We start from the raw sequence: 19,846 nt of genomic DNA on the forward strand, positions 1-19,846 counted from the left end.
AGGAATAAGAAAGGAGGGAGGGTGTGTGTGTGGAAAGCTAGAAAAAGGAGACGTTTACCAGTAGTTCTACATCCTTGGCATTGAGGGACTTTTTTTTTTCCAGACAATGTCACACAGATGATAAATTTATGCTTTGCAAATTGCTCTAGAGACCATTGTCCCTTTAAACAGAAATCCCATTCCAGGCATTTGCTTCCACATAAGTACAGCTTGTGCAAATGAGGAAATCTTTGCTTTTATTAGTGAAAGCTGGGAGTCTGTTTTGTAATCAGAACAAACACAGGAGGGAATCCTTAATGCTCACTACACTGGTTATTCCATACGCTTTCTCTGTTACCAAAATATCCACATGTGACCTTTTTCTGAGTCTTGGGAGGGGGCTGAGCTATCTGCTCAGTGGTGCTGGGAAAAGATATCCCAGAGGGAAGGTCACATGTGGTCACATCGGAGTGTGGGACACAGTTCTGCTTCTGTGGTAGGTTCCTAATAGGACTTTGGGCAGGTTAATTGGTACTCTGATTGACTTACCCCAATGGCAGCCAGCAGTGATAAAGCCACTTTTCTCACAAGGGTACTGTAATAGCTAATGCTTTCTGAAGTGTTTAGATATGATAAAGGTAAGGAGTAGCAAAGAAAATAGATGCTTGCTGGTTTGAAATGTGTAGTGTGCAGTCTGTGCTTATTTATCTGTGGTAAATGAGCTGCAGCATATAATAGAGAAGACTGGAGACTAGATCTCTTTCATTATTAAAGTTATGTGTTTCTGGCTTTTTCCCCCATCTTTCTAATATGCTGTTGTTATGGCAACAGTGTTTCTATCAAGAGATTCATATGAACTACTAAACCCTTCTTGCACTTTTACCTGTTTTGGCAATCTCAAGGTACTTAAATGCGTATGTTCCTGAGTTTGTTTTTTCAAACCAGAGGGAATTTCGTCATAGATTTTGAGCAGAACTTTGCCTACTCAGAGAGGGCTTTGACAAAATCATTATTTTTACTGTTAAGTACTGTTTTTTTGGCATAACTTATAACAAAATGGAATTTCATCTTTCTTCTTTTATATCCTAGGGTCGGACAAAGACGTTTCCACAGCAGCCTCCTTGCAACTTTTGATTGCCATTGATAAGTGGAACTGGTATTGAGTTCACGTGTAACTTACTGCCAAGGGCTGTATTTCCATTTCCTTCTGCACACTGAATTTGTGCTCCTGCATTCCTCTAACAAGAGCCTCTGAAGGGAGGAGATGCTTTGCTTCATGTCACAGGACGTGCAGCCACACACACAGGTATTAGTGCTAACTGTTTGCCCCCCATAATAAACAACAACAACCCAGTGGCGCTCTGGCAGGGTCATGAAATGCCCGTGAGGAGCCCTGAAACAATGGGTGGCAGTAAAGCACTATTGGGTCTCTAACCAGAAGGAATGAGAGTGGGTGATGTTAGAAGATTCCAGATAGGAGGACACAGAAAAGACAGCTTCCTGATATGCTCTTGTGAATCCTAACCACGGTGTTTCACTGATGAATGAAAGGTATAATTATTTAGAGGGGGAGGGTGTTTGCTGTTTTATTCAGAGTGATATTTCTGTAGTTGGATGCGTTAGCTCATGTTGCTTTAAGAGACGCTTTCAGAGCAGGTACAGTAGAAGCTTATGCACAGTTCTGTTTTTGAACTGATCACAGTGTTCATTTTTTTTTTTTCTTGGTTGTGCCTTGAATCTTGGCTTTTATTGCCATGAACACACCAGTGACTCTATTTCCTTCCTGTAAAAATAGCAAGAAAACACCCCATGAAGAAACATGGAATATAAGCCAACCAAAACTTGACTTATCTTGGTAATGCTTTATACTAAACTGTGCCTTTGTAACTTGCTTCTTGTATTTGTGGAACATTTCTCAGGGTGGATTTCCTTGAAACAAAGATGTAACAACCTCAGAGGGCTGGATTATTAAATCCTAAACTTTCTACTAATAAATTGTTTGCTACAACAATTAATCTTGGGGCAATCTTATGTCTTGGGCCATATCTGCTTCTACAGTATGGAAAATATAAAGTATGTCCTGATGTTTGATAATATGTTTATTTTTATGATATTTGCCTTAGTGTAAATCTTAATGAAAGGATAATCTTGGGCTGCCTTCATTGCACATCACTTGAAACACTTTGAAAACATAGTTCTGGGCATGCTAAAAGATTCAGGAATCTGTTGGATTTTGGAGAAGATATGGGGACATGCTGATATTTAATTGCATGGAAAAAAATAGCTATTACTTGAAGCAAAGGCATCTGAAGATCTTTACCTACACTTGGTTTCATGAACTGTGTAATTTTTAGTCTTTACATTGGCTGTTGCAGACAGCAAGCTGTTCTAGCACTGATCTCTCAATAAACAGCTACCGTGTGACTTCTTTCCCTCATTTCAACCTGTAGGAAAACCTCTATAAAGAGACTTGTTGTTTGTCTGTTGCTCTTAGACTTTATATGCTAGAAGTCTGGTGAGCTAGCAGTGAAAAGGATTAGGTGGAAACAACAATGTTCAATGCAAAATTTGGTGTAAATGTTCCAAATATGTAATATTTATCAAGCATCTGCTGGACCACTCTGAGGAAGGGTGATCAGGATGGAAGGATGATTGCTGTGGGAGAAGATGAGCTGATTCATCTGGATGGTGTTTCTATTTCTTAGTGTGCTCTCTTTCTGAGGTAGTTGCACTCAGGTGCTTGCATGGTAGGCTGTTTACCTGATGGGTTACTTCCATTTTTTTTAGCTTCTTTGTCTCCCACCTCTCTGTCTCCACTGAGATGTCACGCTTTCTTCTGCAACTTCAAACTCTGTGCTTTGTGCTCAACCACATACCAGTGAAAACCTTTCATCACAGTGCCCTCAAATACATTAAGCGTGCAAATGGGAAAAGGCAGGAGACATGAGAGTCTGTTCTTCTCTCCTTCCCATTCAATCAATATTGGTCCCTCTGCTAGCTGTGTAGAAAAGCCACCAGGCAAATTCCATCTCCACATAATGATGCCCTCTTTGAGCAGACACGAACAAGTTTTGTTAAGCTTTTACATCTTTTTAACTAGTTCTTCTAAATTTTTTGGTTGGTCAAGCTAAACCTCATTTATATAAAAGTGAACATAAAAATCATAACCTGCTGTGTTTTTTCTTAATGGTCTCCTTACCAATTGCACAGCGACATTAGAAAATCTTTATGCTAGGTAATAAGCAGTTGCCAAAAACGAACTACGGCTTTTTTAAACCAATTAAATATAGTTCTGTCATTAGTGGTGTTCATCATTCATAGGCATTCAATAGCTGATCCAGTTGGTTTGCATTGCAAATTAATTTAATTTTCCATTGATGGGCTCTAAATGTATAACAAGCTATATTATTCATATGTAAATATTCTTTTGATTAAATCCATCTTCATTTGCTAATGCCCTAAAATGCTTTGATGTTTATTCTTCTGAAAGCTTATAGACTAGAATTTCAGTCATGCTCCATTTTTTCAGTGGTTTGTCTGCCTTACAGAATCCATTATTTTTCGCTCATTAAAAATGACTATTGCAACACTTCCTGCGACTAACTAGGAGAAGTATTTCCCTGTGCATCAGAGTTCATCATCTATTTGAACAAAAATACTGTTTTGGTGGATTTTTGAATTAATTGGAACACTTTTTCAAAAATATTTTTTTCTAGGTTAAAGCTGAGATGAAGATAAGAGCTACTGTATTCTGGCAAGAGAGCTTTTTCACGTTCTTAGACACTGTTCCCAAGCCTCTCATTAGTGTGCTGTCAGTTTTATAGCCAGGAGGTAGCCTCCTCCCAAAAGAAAACTGGGAATTCTGGCTGGAACTATAGTGCTAGTTTTATGTCTACAGCTAGTGATTATAAAGACAAACTTTCACATTAAGCAGTGCAGGTGACTTAGGGGCTAATTGTCATCAGTTCTTAAAAAGTCTTTTAATTTTCTGTTACCTTCAGGACCTAACCTTTAAAAAATATGCCTGAAGAATGTGAATGCTCATAAATAGGTTTCCTGATACAGAAATGTTCCTGTAGGCCATGTCACCTACAACCAAGCTGCAGCATAGGTACCTGTCATATGACTAATGATACGAGGACTGAGCAAATCCATTTTTACCTTCAGCAGCTACTGCCATCTGACCCTCTGTCTCAATCAAAATGACTGGTTCACCTGGGATCTAGTGGTAACATGCTGTAAACAGACATGTATCTCAGCTATCCGTGGCTAAAAGGCACGCATGCTTTTGTGTAATAGACCACCAGAAGGCATAAAGGCTAAGAATATAACTCTTCTGATCTTAGGAGAAACTCATCCTGATTTACATCCATGTAATGGAGAACAAAATCAGATTCCGAATGTCTTAGGAGACATTATCCAATTAGAGAAAAGGTCAGGTTTGCACATTTACTGTCTATAACAGTATATCTCTTCCTCAGTTACTGTTGGTCAGACCTGTGTGTAAAATGCAAATGAGTGTGTGGGGGAGTGAGAGAGAGTGTCATCTCTTGGAGCAAATTTCAGCAAGAATAGCAAGTTTCCTCAGAATATATTCAGAACAATATTGTCCGTTAGTCACTTACACCTATTGCTTTTCCATCTGCCTTTCTTTTCTTACTTGCATCTCCTAAACTTAGTTTTTCCTTGTGCTTAATTGTTGAAAGGATGACATTAGGCTATCAGCAATGCCTTGCTGAATAGACATCTAATCAGAATTAACCCACAATTTCAGAAGAGGAAGCAATGAATGTAGCATCTTCTGTCTGAGATGGGCATACCTACGCAGTAATGGATGCAGAGCTGTTAAGAGACGATTGTGAAAGCACAAGGAACACACTTTAGAAGTTATTAACTCTCCAAGTCCTCTCTTGAAGAGAAGCAGGTAGAACAATTTTTAATCTTCCTGAAGATCTTTCCAGCTCAAGCTCTTCACAGGGAAGAATTGGATGTAGAGCTGTAGTTGCAAGAAAAAAAAAAAAAAAAAGTTTTTTTTTTTTTAAGTCCTGTACCATGAACTATATTAGTACAACTCAGACTTGTTTAAAAACAAACAGACAAACAAACAAAACCAGAAACACTTATATTTCTAACTTAAAAGACTGGGGAGAGTAATGGCAAATGAAACTAGCTCTTCCACAGCAGTGTAATTTTGGAGCTGTGACTAGGACTCCTGAGAGAAAAAGCACAAAGCTAGCGGAGTGTCCCCTCTGCTGCTAGCGCTACCCAGCAGCTACATCTGGGTACATCTACAAAACAACTTTAGATAGAGCAAGCCTGGGAAATCTCAGTCCCGGGGCCCTGCAAACTTTGTACAAAGCTTCCAGCCTGTTACTAGCAATGGCAAAACAATACCCCAGGACTAATTGGTTGCATACTACATTGTGAATATCCCCTGCACAAATCAAACAGGCAAGCAGTGAATGTCATGCTGCTGTAAAGTTTTCTTGCTCTGAAATCTTTTTAGATGTAGTAAGACCAGATTTTTTAAATTCTGTTCTTGTTTGTGATGACTGGCTCTGCTGAACTGGACAATTGTTCAGAAATGGATTTTTAATAACATTTGCTCGTAAACACCTATGGGAGGGTAATTTTTATTATTTCCACAGTCATTCTATAACCTACTAGTTTAAATCTGTAAAACATTAATTTTCACTGTGGTGTCATTGTTGATGATTACTCATCTGATCAGCAGGGGCTCCTGAAACAAGCATGTTCTGAAGAAAAATCATTGATCAGAGAAATGAAAGCAGTTTATGTAACACACTCGGCAAGCGTTTACCCAGTATATGTGGTCTGAGGAGCCGCAGGCAGCTGACAATAAAAGGTGATGTGCGTAGGTGTGGCAGCGTGCCACTGGGCTGGTGGCCTGGGAATTGCGTGCATTCATACCAGCTTTCTGCATTTGCTGCTGGGTCTCTTCTGAAAAGGCATCTGCACTTAAAAGTGTGAGAAGTATTTTAGTTATTCTGACAATTTCATGTCTGTCACGCTTTTTTCTATTACTGATTGCACACACAAAATTGTGTTGAATTTCTTGTGCCTCTAAGCCTGCAGTGTGTTGATATGATCAGGAAAACCTACTGATATCTGCAACATCAGTAGTTAGTAAGATTTCTTTTTGTCTTACAACAGAGTTTCAGAAGACTATTTTTACTATCCCCCCACTTATATACACACACTTTAATAAAAAATATCTCAGTAGTAATTCCTGTTAGGAAAAGTGAGCAAGTGAGTATCGTAGGCTAGAAAGACCACTTTTATATAATTTTCTTTTGGCTAACTCTGTAACCTCAGTGATGGATGATTTTGCTTAGATGAAGAAGTGACTAGGACCGTAATGTTTCTACGTCTTTCACAGCACTTTCAAAATATTGGGAATGGGGAATGTCAGAAGCTGACATTTTATTTCTGGGAAATACTCTGTTAAACTTCTAAGTTATGTGTTTTTAAGGAACGTTATTCTTAACAAATGCCCTTAAGAGGGCGCTTGTTCACCACCACATTTGTTTTAAGCATCTTCTGTTATAATATTGAATTTAAAAACAATGTTCTGCTGCACCAGTTTAATGTTTGACTGAAGCGTTTTTGAGCCAGTTATGATTACTGACACCAGCAGATATTAGGTATACAACATTACTGCGTTAAGTGGGCTTAATTCAGGTAAACATTTAGTCAATTGACAGGAGTGTAATTTACACCTGAAACAGCAGGTTCAAAGTAGTTCCCCATCTCATAGAAGAAATAGTTTTGCCCTAGCTGGATTCTGGTTTGGTTTGGATTTTTCTTTGGCTCTGCTTTTGCTTTTCTGTCACAGTCACTAGCAGCAGTAAACTTCCATACTTCATGCTCTGGCTTCATCCTCTGCAGCCATCTTACTATGAGTGAAGTATCACATAGCTGTAGGATACGGAACAATGCTGGTAACAAAATCAGGCTATCAAATGCTTATATTTTTAAGCCAACTGAAGAGGCATTATGTTCTATTTTCTTAAAATCCTTCTGATTAAAAAGTCATTTCATAAAGTGCTTGTTTGTAATGGTCATTGCAGCTTGATGGGTATGCCAGTGGCATCATTCTGTCATGTTTCCAGCATCTTCATTTTCAGTTTTTCTAAATTAGCTAAGGAATGTTTTTATTCATCTTGATGCTCTTCATGTGAAGGACAGCTGCTGGCATATGGTAAGGGAATCTCACTCAGCAGAGAGCAACCTGCTGCCTATGAACAGCGCTGGCCAGTTCAATACTAGCTCTTACCCCTTTAACAGCATAAAGCAGTACTGCATAGATGGGATGTGACAAATCTCCCTACACTGGATTACTATATATGAATCTAACTCCAGCTTCATAATCCCTCTCATCTTTGTACTTTCTGTAGCTGTCTGTTGGGAGTGTGAAACCCGAATGCCTGAAAGAAAGTGAGCTTCAGAATACGAATGTCCTGCATTTAAAAATACAGGGTTGGCTGTGTGTATTAATGCAAAGCTGTAGGGAATTGATTTCTACTTTATCTGTATCACTTTTAAATTTATGCTTGTTTACAAATGAAATAGTATTTGCCACTAGATCTGTTAGTCTAGATCTCTGTAGTGGCTCAGTGATTAAAGCCACGCTGAGCACTGGAAAATGAAAGTGGTTGGGGAAAACTTGGCATCAGAGTAACTGGATTATGGCATATAACACTAGCTGTGATTTCAAAATAAGTCCATACGTAATAATCCTACCACATCAGTGAACACAAAGTTCACACATAGCATTGTCTGCCTGTCTGGAGGGCTGTTCTCCCCCTGCATCACCTTCAGATTTGACATTTTTGGTGAACTTGAAATGGTTACAGAGCACTTCCTCATATTGTTTAACTGGAGACAGCTAAACTGTATCAACAGAGCTGAGCTTTTCCCTGCCAGTTTAAGATCTGACCCTCTGCTTCAATTTTAAAGCTCTCATTTTCCATCGATAATTAATTCTTTTCATATGAACCTGAAGGAGTCAGAACAGTGGCTTGTGGATAAACATGAAGGTTATGTATAGGCCACAGAGCGAATAACCAGATAATCACCTTGCAGATTTAGTTTGCAGCAATACAAACTCTTCTAGTGATAGATATCCAAACTTTATGAATTTATAAAGGCATTGCTGGCTATTGTTTGAAATGTGCTGAATGTGTGGGCTCCTGTAAAGCCTTATGGTCATGCAGTTGTACAAGCAAAGGTAGAGCTCTGTTACTTCTAGGCTGCAATGGAAGTGGATTGCTAATACTTCTCCAGAAGAGAAATTCAGGCAGTACATTTGTTTCTTCATCACAGACGTCTGTGTGGTATTCTTCAGCTGAAACCAGCTAATTTATTCCAGTGCTGTATAGCAGGGATCTGTCTCCAAGGCTTTGTAATTTCTTTCCATTTCTTGTTAGCCTTTGTTTAATATTCATCTAGACAGAGACTGCAGATACTGAGAAGCACATATCTCTAGCATAACATTTAATTTTCTTATCGCTAGACAGGGTATAGATTCTGATACTGGAATAAGTTGATCTTTTAGGAGCTTAAGAAATATTACTTTGCCCCTATATCACCAGGTAAAGCTGATTCTCATGAAATAAGCACTACCTCTCATGTCTGAGGTTAATTGAGGAAGACATTTAATTACTTTTCCATAAACCTGCAGGACTTCTGTGCCTTTGTAAAGCCCTTGATCAGTTTATTGCTACCAAATAATTCAAAGCTGATGAGAGCAGTTGTTATTAAAATGAAAGTATCTTTTTTTTATTTTATTTTTTATTTATAAAACAAACTTTATTGCATCTATTCCAATTTGGTAAAGAGGGCCTCTTAGGGGCTTACAAGCATATGGAAATGTTTTGATGGCTTTGTCTTTTAGAAGAGTTGATTCTGGAGTTTCAGCACTAAGCAACTTTTCCTGTCATTTGTATTTTGTTCGTAGTGCTGGGGAGACCTTGTGTCTTCTGGGTGACCTACAGGTGGCAGTGGGTGAAATGATAATGTAGTAGGGACTTGGTAAATGATTGTGACAGAGCTGCTCCCTTCCTGCTACAGGGAATATCATTAATTTGTGAAACTACGAGATTCCAGGGTTAGGAAATCAGCTTAGGAAGCCATGGGTTTACTTGGTGCACTGACAGCACCTGTTTACAGCAGAGAAATTCCTTTGCTGGCTAAGCGATTGTCATGGGGAGTGTTTAAAGCCACTGCCCGTGTGCCACAGCAGGAAAGCACAAATTAAAGCCTGTTTCCAAGGGTAGCAGTGGGGACCCTTCCCCTGGGGGGCTCAGAGCCGCTGTCCTGAGACCTTCTCCTCAACTGTTCAGTGCATTTTGCTGTTCTCACTGCTGACATTGGAATTTCCTGTGTTGCTCTCAGGGCAAGTTTATGGGGACTGTTTCATCAAAAGGACTCTTCAGTTCACAAGTGCAATCCCTTCTAGAAGGAGAATAGGCTGGCTGTATTGTAGGGTCTCACAGTCAGTACAAAACAGTCCAGGCAGTGATTCTCCTGAAAAAAACCTGACATAATTACAATTAGCAAGCAAGAACTCCCATCACAACTCTAACTGCTGTTAGACTATTTTCTATTTTAGCTGCTTATGTTGTTAAAATGGCACAACTGACACCTTCTTAGGCAGGCTGACTGAAACCAACATCTGAGCCTGATCTTCCGGATCCCATGTTGTGTGTCTTGTGTGAGAGCTACGTACAAGAGGTTGTCTGCAAAACTCTGGAGTAATACACGTTTCAGCTTATGCAGATTTGCCTTTTGAAGATTGTTTATGGTGAAGAGTTTAGCAATACAGAGCGTAAGTAAATAACGTAATGATACTAATAATGGAGTTGCTCAGACATTGATTACAGCTTCATTAAGCAAGATTACTCACTGTGATCTCTGCACTACAAATTAGGTTTTGATAATTTGACCTATTCTCTATTTTAATTTAGTGAATTAGAAAAATAAATTGCCAGAGCAGAACACTTCTGAAAGAAAAATATTTTTCTAACACTTCGTAAAATATTTATTTAAAATGATAAAAATTACCCCTGCATCTCTTGTTTATTCATCACAGACAAGCTCATGTAAATTATTTTTAAAGGGGACTATTTTTATATTAAAAGCCCCAGGAGTATTGCTTATTTCTTTTTTTTTTTTTTTTTTTTTCCACTTTTAATTCCCAAGTGATAAGAGATCTTTCCAAATAACAGTTCTTTTTTAATGAAGTACTTAACAAGTAATGCTTTAATGCAATATTTTTGTTGCTAATTTTTATTCTATGAATGTCAGATTTTTGCAGCACAGTCTAGTAGTCAGCTCTGTGGTTTTTAGAGATCTATTTGCACACAGAATCAGAGATGCCACATCTTCTGTAACAGCAAATGCAGTTTCAAAGTGGAATTTGCCAGCATGAGATGCATTAACCTCAGAATGAACGAAGGGCTTTTGCTTTATACATAGACCAAAATGTGAACATGTATTCCTAGTTTCTAAACCTTTGTGGCATGCAACATAATCCAGAACAGTGACCCAAAAGTTGGCATCAGCTAAACAGTGCAGGATCACAGCACTAACTGCTGTGCTTCTGCTAAAACAGATGGAATGAAGGTTGTGTCCATCCTCTGTGAGATTCTGTGCGTAGGTGGTGTGAAGGAATGAGGCATAAGCATCAGGCTTTGTTGCGGTAACTGGACAAGCACTCTCCAGGGCTCACTTTACAAAATATGCTTTTTGTTTGTTTTTGCAAACACTGGAGCTGATTTTTGAAGTGCCTCTGAGAAAACTCCATTAGAGTTGGTAAACTCTATTTTTGGTGTGATCCAAGCGTCAGCTTCTCTAGTGTAGTTCAGCTTCTGAAGGACTTCATCTGAATAAGGTAATTTGACATCAGTCTGAAAGGTTTACTGGAATCGTCTTTACGATAAATTAAAACATGTTGGTTGATAGCTACCATTAACTCTGAAGAGGATTGCTTAAAATGGATCTTGATTCATGGGAGACTATTGTACCATTTAGAACTTCTGTAAGTCTCTCAGGTTGCAGTCTTAATTTTAGGCTTCTTTAGTGCTCATGCTAGATAGTATCCATTGCCTGTCCTCCTTTCTCATAATAAAGAAAATCTTTGGGATTGTGACAACAAAAATTTATATAGGATTCTTTTCCGTCCAAATGGGACGGAAATTTCTTAATATTAAACTATGAATCAAGTTCGTGTTTAATTATTGTGTAGACAAAACTATCGATCTTTAATTATATAATTGACTATATTAATATGAAATTTTAGAGCTATACAGAGAAAATGTGGCACAAGGTAGGAATTCAATCCTGAATCTCAGTTGTTGTGTTGTTTTTTTTTTTTTGTTTTTTTTTTTTTTTTTTTTTTAATTTTTACCATTCCTCCCAACCCTGCTTATTAAACACATGGCCTTCAATAACTTGTAGAAAATTTAACTTCTTTTGGTTATGCTTAGTTAGACTTGTTTTAACATAGCTCTCTGCTGCTAATTGTCTTTCCAGAAAGCAGCCAAAAAAGCCATATTGTCTCAGTGAGAGTATATTTGTAGTGTCAGTCAAATGCCCCCACTCTGAGCTGGTCTTTATTTATAGTCTTTATCTGCTTTTCCATTGTATCAGCCCTCAGTATGTCAGCTGAGTATCAAATTGCTGAATTAATAGAAAAACTGTAGTAAAAAATACTAGCACAAAGGTGATAAACACCTCCACACAAATTACCCTCAGCACTAATTACTTAGGCTTTGTGAGAAACAGCACACTGAAATGTTCCTGAAATAATCGTACTCTGCCTTCAGCTTTTTAAAAATAGCCCCCCAAACATGCATAAACATCAGATGCTGTGAAACAGACCTCCCCTGCTAAATGTTTGTATTCTAATTAACAGATTTGCACAGTTAAGTCACTTGAATGCCTGTTGGTATTATGTGTATTGTTTATAAATGCCTGTTGTCAGATGTATTGATAAACCTTTTTCTCAGATTATCAGCACTTCTTTTTTTTCATCTGCTATGACAGAAGTGGAAGTTTGCATTATTATTACTGTTAGACTTGTTACAACAGACTGAGCTGCGAGTTTCCAGGGCAAATACATCACTGAACGATGACTGGCGGTGTGCCTGCTCTATAGACACCAGAATGGGGAATCCTTCAGCAGGTTCACTGATCTTTTTCACAGCTGCAATCCTCTGAACATAGAGCAGAGCGATGGTCTTTATCGTTCCTCTTCCCTCTTGCAGAAGAAGCACATTTCACAAGAACTGAGCGACTTGGCATGCCCGAAGCATATGGATGGGGTCCATGCATGGTGGCTAAAGGATGAATGAAAGATGCTTGAGTCACCCTTCCTTGGGCTTGGCATGGGCAACCAGGCAAAGCTGGCTTCCTGAGTTACACCAGCAATGGTGACTTTTCTTTTAGAGAATGTCTGAGCCAGAGGCATGGTAGCAAGAGCAATGGAGTCAGCAGCATCTCAGCACTGGTGGGTTTTCACCATGGTTATGTTTACAGTGCCTTTTATCTGCCCTGCGTGTTATGGGAGGTTCCTTTTGTTTAGGCCCACAGGCTACAGTTGGAGTTTGCCCAAGTTTTGAGCTTTTCCTTGTAAGAAACAAGTTGAAATTCTTACATTGTCATCTCTAAGAACTTGACCTTGAAATCAACCACAAAGTATTGCAAGATACAAAGTGAAAAACCTAGTCTGCACTGACAAGTAGTTTATATGACCTTTCATATTTAGAACAGATTTATGTTAACTGTGACCATCTCTGTCTCCCAGAATCCCTAATTTACATAAAAACTTCTTCTTTCTTCCCTTTTAAGCCAAGTTCATACTTAAGACCATTTTTTCTAAGCTTTTCAACCTTATGCTGCATGCAGTCGTGTGGTAAGATGTCTATTCGCACATTTCAGTGTGTAGTAGGATTCTTCGGCTTAACCTCTGTACTGTGACAAATCTGGCCCTTGTGCTGTGTCTCCTTAATGTCTCTGAGTTCAAACCTGATCAGCTAATGGGTGGTTTGATGCATGCAGTGGTGCAGAAGATTTCAGTTATTGAAGTTAAGCCAAACTAGCACAGAAAGCATTATTAACAACTTCTGAGTCCTTCACATCAGTCTGTAAAAGGCTGCCTGAAGTCACCTTGTTCTCCCAGAAAACGTGAGCCACGACCTGTTCCTTTCTCTTATTCTCCAGCAGTAGAATGGGCTGAAGGTTGCAAACCTAGTGCCGGTGTGCTGTTCTCAGAACTGTACTGCAGGAGCCCTGGATGTGAGGTGCCCAAAACTCCTGGAACATGCTCATCACTCATTCCTTTGCTGTCAGGAGGCGGCTGTCAGTCTCTTTTGCCATGCTGACATCCACCTCCTGGGAGCCACTGTCACACTGCTCAACCTCCTCCCCTCATGCCTTGTCACTGAACAGCCATCCTGGTAAAGGCTTTCAATCACTGTCAGTCAGGCTTGGATTCAGAGGTGAAAGCCTCTGCTCTCTCCATTTATTTATATAACAGCAGCAGCAGAGATGGAATAATGACCTGCTCTTCCATTTGCCTTTCTCTCAGCTTCTTGCAGCTCGGCAGCTGTTGATGGGACATGGACTGCCTGTCCTCATCACAGCTCCTCCCTGGGGCAGGGCCTCAGGGGCTGCTCCTCTTGTGCTGCTGCTACAGCCAGCCACAACATCAGTGAGTCCCTGACATGCCCAGCAAGTGATGTCTTCCCCCATTCAAAGCTGATGTAAGGAGCTGTCAAGAAGAAGCCACTCTGCAGCATTCTGTTACTCAAGTCCGCATTTTATCAGTCTGGCAAAACTACAGGACTCAGTCTGAAAGGCACCGAGTGGTGTCTGTTTACCTGTTTGCCTCTGTGCGGACACACAGATGCCCATTTACCAATGAAACGAGACATCCCTTGTAACAACTCAACTGGACAAAAGTAGCATTGTTCTCCTCTGTCACCTGAAAATCCGTACTGGGAGAATAAGCTACTATAAACAGCTACACAGAACAATAAATAATAAACTATTGTTCTGTGTAGCTGCCAGAACCAGAGACCAGACACCGAGTATGTATTTCTTTATTTGAGCTGTAGGCTAATGTCTACCAAAAGATATACTTTATTTTTAGGTAATGTAATGGATAGCATGAACTCTCTCACATTGTTCTTTTTAACTTGCATTATTTAGAAGTGCTGAATTAGTAGGAATATTCCTACAACACCATTTATTTTTGTTAAGTTTTTAAGTTGATGTATTACTGTCAGTAAAATGTATATATATATATATATACATATATATATTTTAACTTGCTTTCTAGAAGTGGCTACACCAGCCCACCAACATTTTAAAAAGTCAGCTTGTATTTGACTGTCACACAACAGGACCTACCTCTAAGAACTGCAATGATGCTAATGCTTTGCTTACGAGCTAATCAGAACTGCAGCAGACAATGTTTAAAAATGTCATTTATTATGACGTTTTGCTAAACAGCAGATGTGTTTTTGCTCAAGCATGTAAATGTCAAGGAGCAGAACACCTAGCAACGAGTTTGCAAGATATTTTCAGCATGCGGAGAAAGTTCATGGAGCCAGTTGGCAGACACACATTCCTCAGTGCTCAATAACCATCCCAGCTCTAGCCCCAGGTAGCTAGGCTGTCTTCCCTACCTTTTGTTTAATTAGCAGTCCACCTAGGAAATATTACTGCAGCATGATTGAAGAGGTATGCTTCTATCAGGTGTTTTCTAGCTAGTCCAGGTCTCTGAAACCACTGTACAGACCTTCTATGGAGGGAGGGTGGTGGGTTAACAACCTATCAATATTAAATCCTCATATCATAAGACGAATGAAGGTTTGATGGCGGTCTGGTCCATTCTTTTCTCCACATGCAGGATCCGTGTCCATCATGACAAAAATTTCTTTCCATTGTTCCACACACATACAAAACATTATAAAATACAACAAAATTTTCCTGCAATAGAGATCCTGTGTTTCCTCTGAACAATCAGTCAGAAGAATTGCTGCCTTTTTTGATAGGGAGACTTTTGCTTCTTTTCTTAACCAGCCTGAATTTTCCTTTGTGTAGATTTAAGCCTGAACGTTTTGTCCTATATTCACTGTGGGCATGGAGAGCACAGAAGACTGCAAGAACTGCTGCTGTGGTCCAGAGCAAAGGTTTGTTTAACACAGCAGTCTGACTCCAACAGCAGTCACAGCAAGATGCCTGAGAAGGAGTAAGAAAAGGGCAAGCATACATGATACTGTCATCATACAAAAGCATGGCCAGATCCATTTTGGCTCACAGGATTTTCCAAGACAGTGGTGGTTTCTTTATTTAGTAAATTGCAGTGGACTGTTCTTCCAAGTTCTCAGTTTGATTCTTTCTCTTATTGTGACTGATTTCTGGATATTTGAATGCTTTTACATCCCACATCCTTCTTCAGATGCCTCTTGTGCAGACTCAACATAATTTATTCTTCTCTAATAGGTCATATCTTCTAGACTTCTTATCATTTTCTAATAGACCCATGCTTTTTTTTAATGACACTGGCCATATTACAGCAGCCCAGCCTTCATCCATGCTGAATATATACCTTCTTTATGTTCCACTTGCTTCTTGCTGCTCTCATTATTAACATGCTGTGTTTTCTGGGAAGCATGGTCTGTTATGGAAAGCCTAATTGGAATTTTTGGCTGTGATCTAAACAGAATATGTGATTTGCTTTTGAAGAAGCTTCCGTTCTAATTAAACTAAATGGACACAAACGCATTCACTCCTCAGATGACTAGGTTTGAAATCTGTAACCATGGAGAATATTTATACATCTCCCTCTGTATCTGAGACCCATTCTCACAGAGGTTATTGTTAGCAAGCCTGATAAAGCTGGCACTAGCCTTAACTTATGCTTTAAGTGATCTTTCCTTTTGGACTAGGCAGAAAGTTGGCAGCCTGCCCCTGCAAGTTTGAAATTGATACCGTTCCTTCCTTTGTTTCAAAATAATAATAATAATAATAATAATAATAATAATAATAATAATAAACTTGTTCTTTCCAACCCTGCTGTAAAGTAAGTGGAGTGTACTCCACAAGTGGCGTGTCCAGCACAGAAGTATCACTGTATGAGTACATTGCAATGCACTTAGTGCATAAAACAGTAAGAAGGAGGCAATCTATGACAATCCATCTCCCCTTCACTTTTTTAAAATTCATTTCTTTGTGTTGGACCTCATGGCTGCAGCTCCCTCCCGAGGGGAGCGGAGGGGCAGGCGCTGAGCTCTGCTCTGGGGACTGTGACAGGACCCGAGGGAATGGCATGGAGCTGGGACAGGGAGGGTCAGGCTGGGGGTTAGGGAAAGGTTCTGCACCCAGAGGTGGTTGGGGACTGGGACAGGCTCCCCAGGGCACTGGTCACAGCACTGAGCCTGACAGAGTTCAAGAGCATTTGGACAATGCTCTCAGACATAAAGTCTGATTTTGGGGTGGTCCTGTGTGGAGCCAGGAGTTGGGCTCGATGATTCTTGTGGGTCCCTTCCAACTCAGGATACTCTAGGATTCTAGGTACACTTGAATTATCTGAGGGCTAAAGTTGCAAATCATACTTGCTCGTGGACAGTAGCCAAGAACAGATTTCAAGGGGAAATTCAAATGACTGCAGCACAATTTGAAGAAATGTCTAGCTGATCCCAAAGAAGCACAAATATGCTTTGGACTTCTTCCCCTTTCACCGAGGGTACTCTGCAGGAGTAGCAACACAAAAGTTGGTGGCTGTCAGTGGTGCAGTGAGGGGAAGGACGCAGTGACATAGACCATGCACAAGAGAAAATGGGCTCAGGCCTGAACGTCGTGGAGTGCTCTGTCTTTGTCCTTGAGAGTATGTGAGATGCGAATGAGTCAGTAGGATTACTCTGATCTCTGAATGTTTTTCAGGACTGGGACAGAGTGTTCAGCATCTCAAAGGGCAGGGACATCGCTGAATATCTGTGTGACAGAGAAAGCTTGGCCTCTGAGAGGAATGCAGTGATGTGAAAGCAGGAGGATCCAGGTGTCCTTGTTCCAAGTGGATGCATAATTTAGCCATTTGTTGTCTGCTGCTTTTTCAACAGCTGGCTAGTTTAACGTGATATTTTTGTTTAGAGCTGTGTACAAATTGTCCAGTCACGTGTATCTGAGAGGAACTTTTTAAAGAAAGATTGCATCTATGGAAGAAAAACCACACTGCTTCCTTTTCAGCTCCCTTCATACTCTGCCCAAATGAAATCAGCTGTCAGAAAGCTCTGACTTGGTACCAGTTCAAAAAGGTCCCATTCAATAAACATCAGCATTGTTCTGAATGCTGACAAAATCTTGCTTGCTCCTCAGCAAGCTGCAGCATTTTCCTTCCCTGTTGCAAATCATTTGGTAGAAAGGAAGGTGACAAATTTGACAGTTTTGTGGGTCCTGGTCCTCAGTAAGTATTCTATCCTGTCTCGTACAGCCATACCAGCAGCTGAGAGTCTGTCCCAGACATTAAAAACTCTATATCACTGCTCCTTTCAATCCAAATCTTATTAGCTTTCATTTGCAGAGAGGTTGCCCTGACATGGCAAAGATCATGAGCTGTATTTTTCAGATGCTGTTACTGCATAGCAGCTGAGTTGGCCAATGTATCTTTAATTTCCTTTTGGCATCCAGCCTGAGGGAACATGCAATGAGCAATTTCCTCAAACATATCAGTAGGAAATTCATCTTGTCCTGAGCCTGCTACGTGATCTAAACAGAGGACAGTATGATTCTCAGCTTTGATACTCTGAAACAGAAATGGGAATATAAAATCAGCCTCAGTGCTTGGATGGCTGTCCTTCCCCAGGGGGCATCTCAAGTGATACCACTGATTCCTTATCCTGACGTTTTCTTAGAATTTCCTTATAATGTAGCTATCAGTGGGTTGTTTACAAAGTACCGTATAGTCTGCTAAAATTGTGCAAATATTTTATTTCATGTTAAGGACAAAGAGTTTAGAAAACAAAGCAAAACCATGGAGGATGGTATTATATTTTGAGGTCTTTAGAGTCAGCTCCTCCATTATTAATTGATATTCTTAGTTTCTAGTCTTGATCTTTATAAAGTCACATCTATTTTTTCTCAACATTTACTTTGACTGCCGCTAATTTATTTATTTATTTTTAATCTGACTCTTCTTACCTTTATCTCTCTCTGTTTCCCCACTTCCAAACTGTTCAAAGATCAGGTAGTTCAAAATCATCCCTCACTCTCAATTCTTCCCGCTGTTCTTTTTTCGAGTGATGGAGAGCTGCATACATGTTAATTGGAAAGCTGCATACACAATAATTGATGCTTTGGATAGGATTCTAAGATTTCTCAAGTTAAGATTGTTGTACAACCTCCCATTGCAGCTGTGTCATGTTTCGTAGTTCCAACAGCATTTTTGGCCAATACTTCTCACTGCTGTGCAGCCATTCTCTGAGCTCAAATATAGGGCTTTCTTTACTCTAAGAGGCTTGCAGTAACTCTAGCACAGCTCAGTTGCTGTTCTCACCTCCTTCATCCATTTCTTTCCATTCAGGTTGGATTTTTGAGGCTGAGACTTGCTGTCCAGGTGAATCCTCAAACCATATCTGTGAGGGACAGGAACATGAGTTGTTACGAAAAAAATAAAAATAATTTAAAATCACTTTGGTGGTTTCATCTATCTCTGTTTTAATGATAAATAAGTGCTCAATATGGCAGTCTCAATCCACCACTGAATTAAAATTGTGTTTTCCTTGAGTAATTTTATAAGGGCTTGTAAAATGAAGCATCATCAAGCAGCGTATAAACGTGTGCTTAGAGCAACTGTAAATGTCTTGTCTTAATTTTTTGACAATGTGTTTCTTTTGACCCAGAATTCAAGGTGGAGCAGGGAACTAACTTTTGTTCTCTTTCTTCCATCATAATAGAGACTAAGGTTTTGACTTTTTGATTTACCATTTTCCTCTTTACCTACCATCAGGCCAGTTTTATCTGAGTAGGTTGGCAGTCCTTTCCTTGTTGTGTATGTGTGATTTTGGAAATTTTAGGAGTTGCTATTTTAGGAGTTGTTAATGCTTTTGTTTCTTCCAAAGAGGGCATGAACTCAGTGAGAGAAAACAGGGCTTCTCTCTTCAACTAGGATATGGTGGCTACTGGTGATAAATGGCAGACAGGGTGAAAATAAACACCAAAAATCATACCCCTCTTTTGGGATTAGAGCTATTTCAGTAGCTGAGGCACCTCTTCAGGACAAGGAAGACCTACCTCCCTGCAGGACCCTAATCACAAGCCATGAGGGAACAGGAAGCAATAGGGAGTTTTTTTGTTTGTTTGTTTGTTTGTTTGTTTGTTTTTTCACTACTGACTTTGTTTCCTTTAATTTAAGTGACTGTTTTAAATATGCTGTATGTGAAGCACTCCATGCTTCCATGGTACAAACTCTGAGAAGTGGAGTGTTTGCATTTGGTTTTGCTCTTGCAACATAGTCAGTTATGAACAGACATCAAAATTCACCTGATAACCAAGCAGTCTATCACATTGCACAGATAATAAGTTTTTATTATCATTTTAAACACATCTACTTCTGTTCTACAGAACTTTCTTGCCAATGATAGCAGAGAGTTCTTTTTTGTTTGTTTGTTTGTTTCTCTACTAATAGCATTCTAGATGAATGCATGCTTTATCTCTTGTTTTTGCAGAATTTCTCAGGTGTGACATGGAACAGAACTAAAAGTACCTGAAAGATGTAAGCGGCGCAAAAACCACTCACATGGAAGTAGGAAGCAGATGAATCTTGGAAAGTTTTCAGTTC

At 39.6% G+C, this 19,846-nt stretch overlaps 1 protein-coding gene across 3 annotated transcripts in view; it reads left to right on the forward strand.

The window, feature by feature from the left end:
- Positions 1–1,091: 1,091 nt before the first annotated feature.
- BFSP1 (beaded filament structural protein 1) overlaps positions 1,092–19,846 on the forward strand; it is a 79,547-nt gene continuing 60,792 nt past the window's right edge. For all 3 annotated transcript variants that reach the window (XM_082757731.1, XM_082757732.1, XM_082757733.1), the window contains exon 1: positions 1,092–1,285. The gene's annotated coding sequence lies outside the window, so the exon portion shown is untranslated. The remainder of the gene's footprint in view (positions 1,286–19,846) is intronic.

Source organism: Aythya marila (genome assembly GCF_965140915.1).
Source record: "Aythya marila genome assembly, chromosome: 3".
NCBI lineage: Eukaryota > Metazoa > Chordata > Aves > Anseriformes > Anatidae > Aythya > Aythya marila.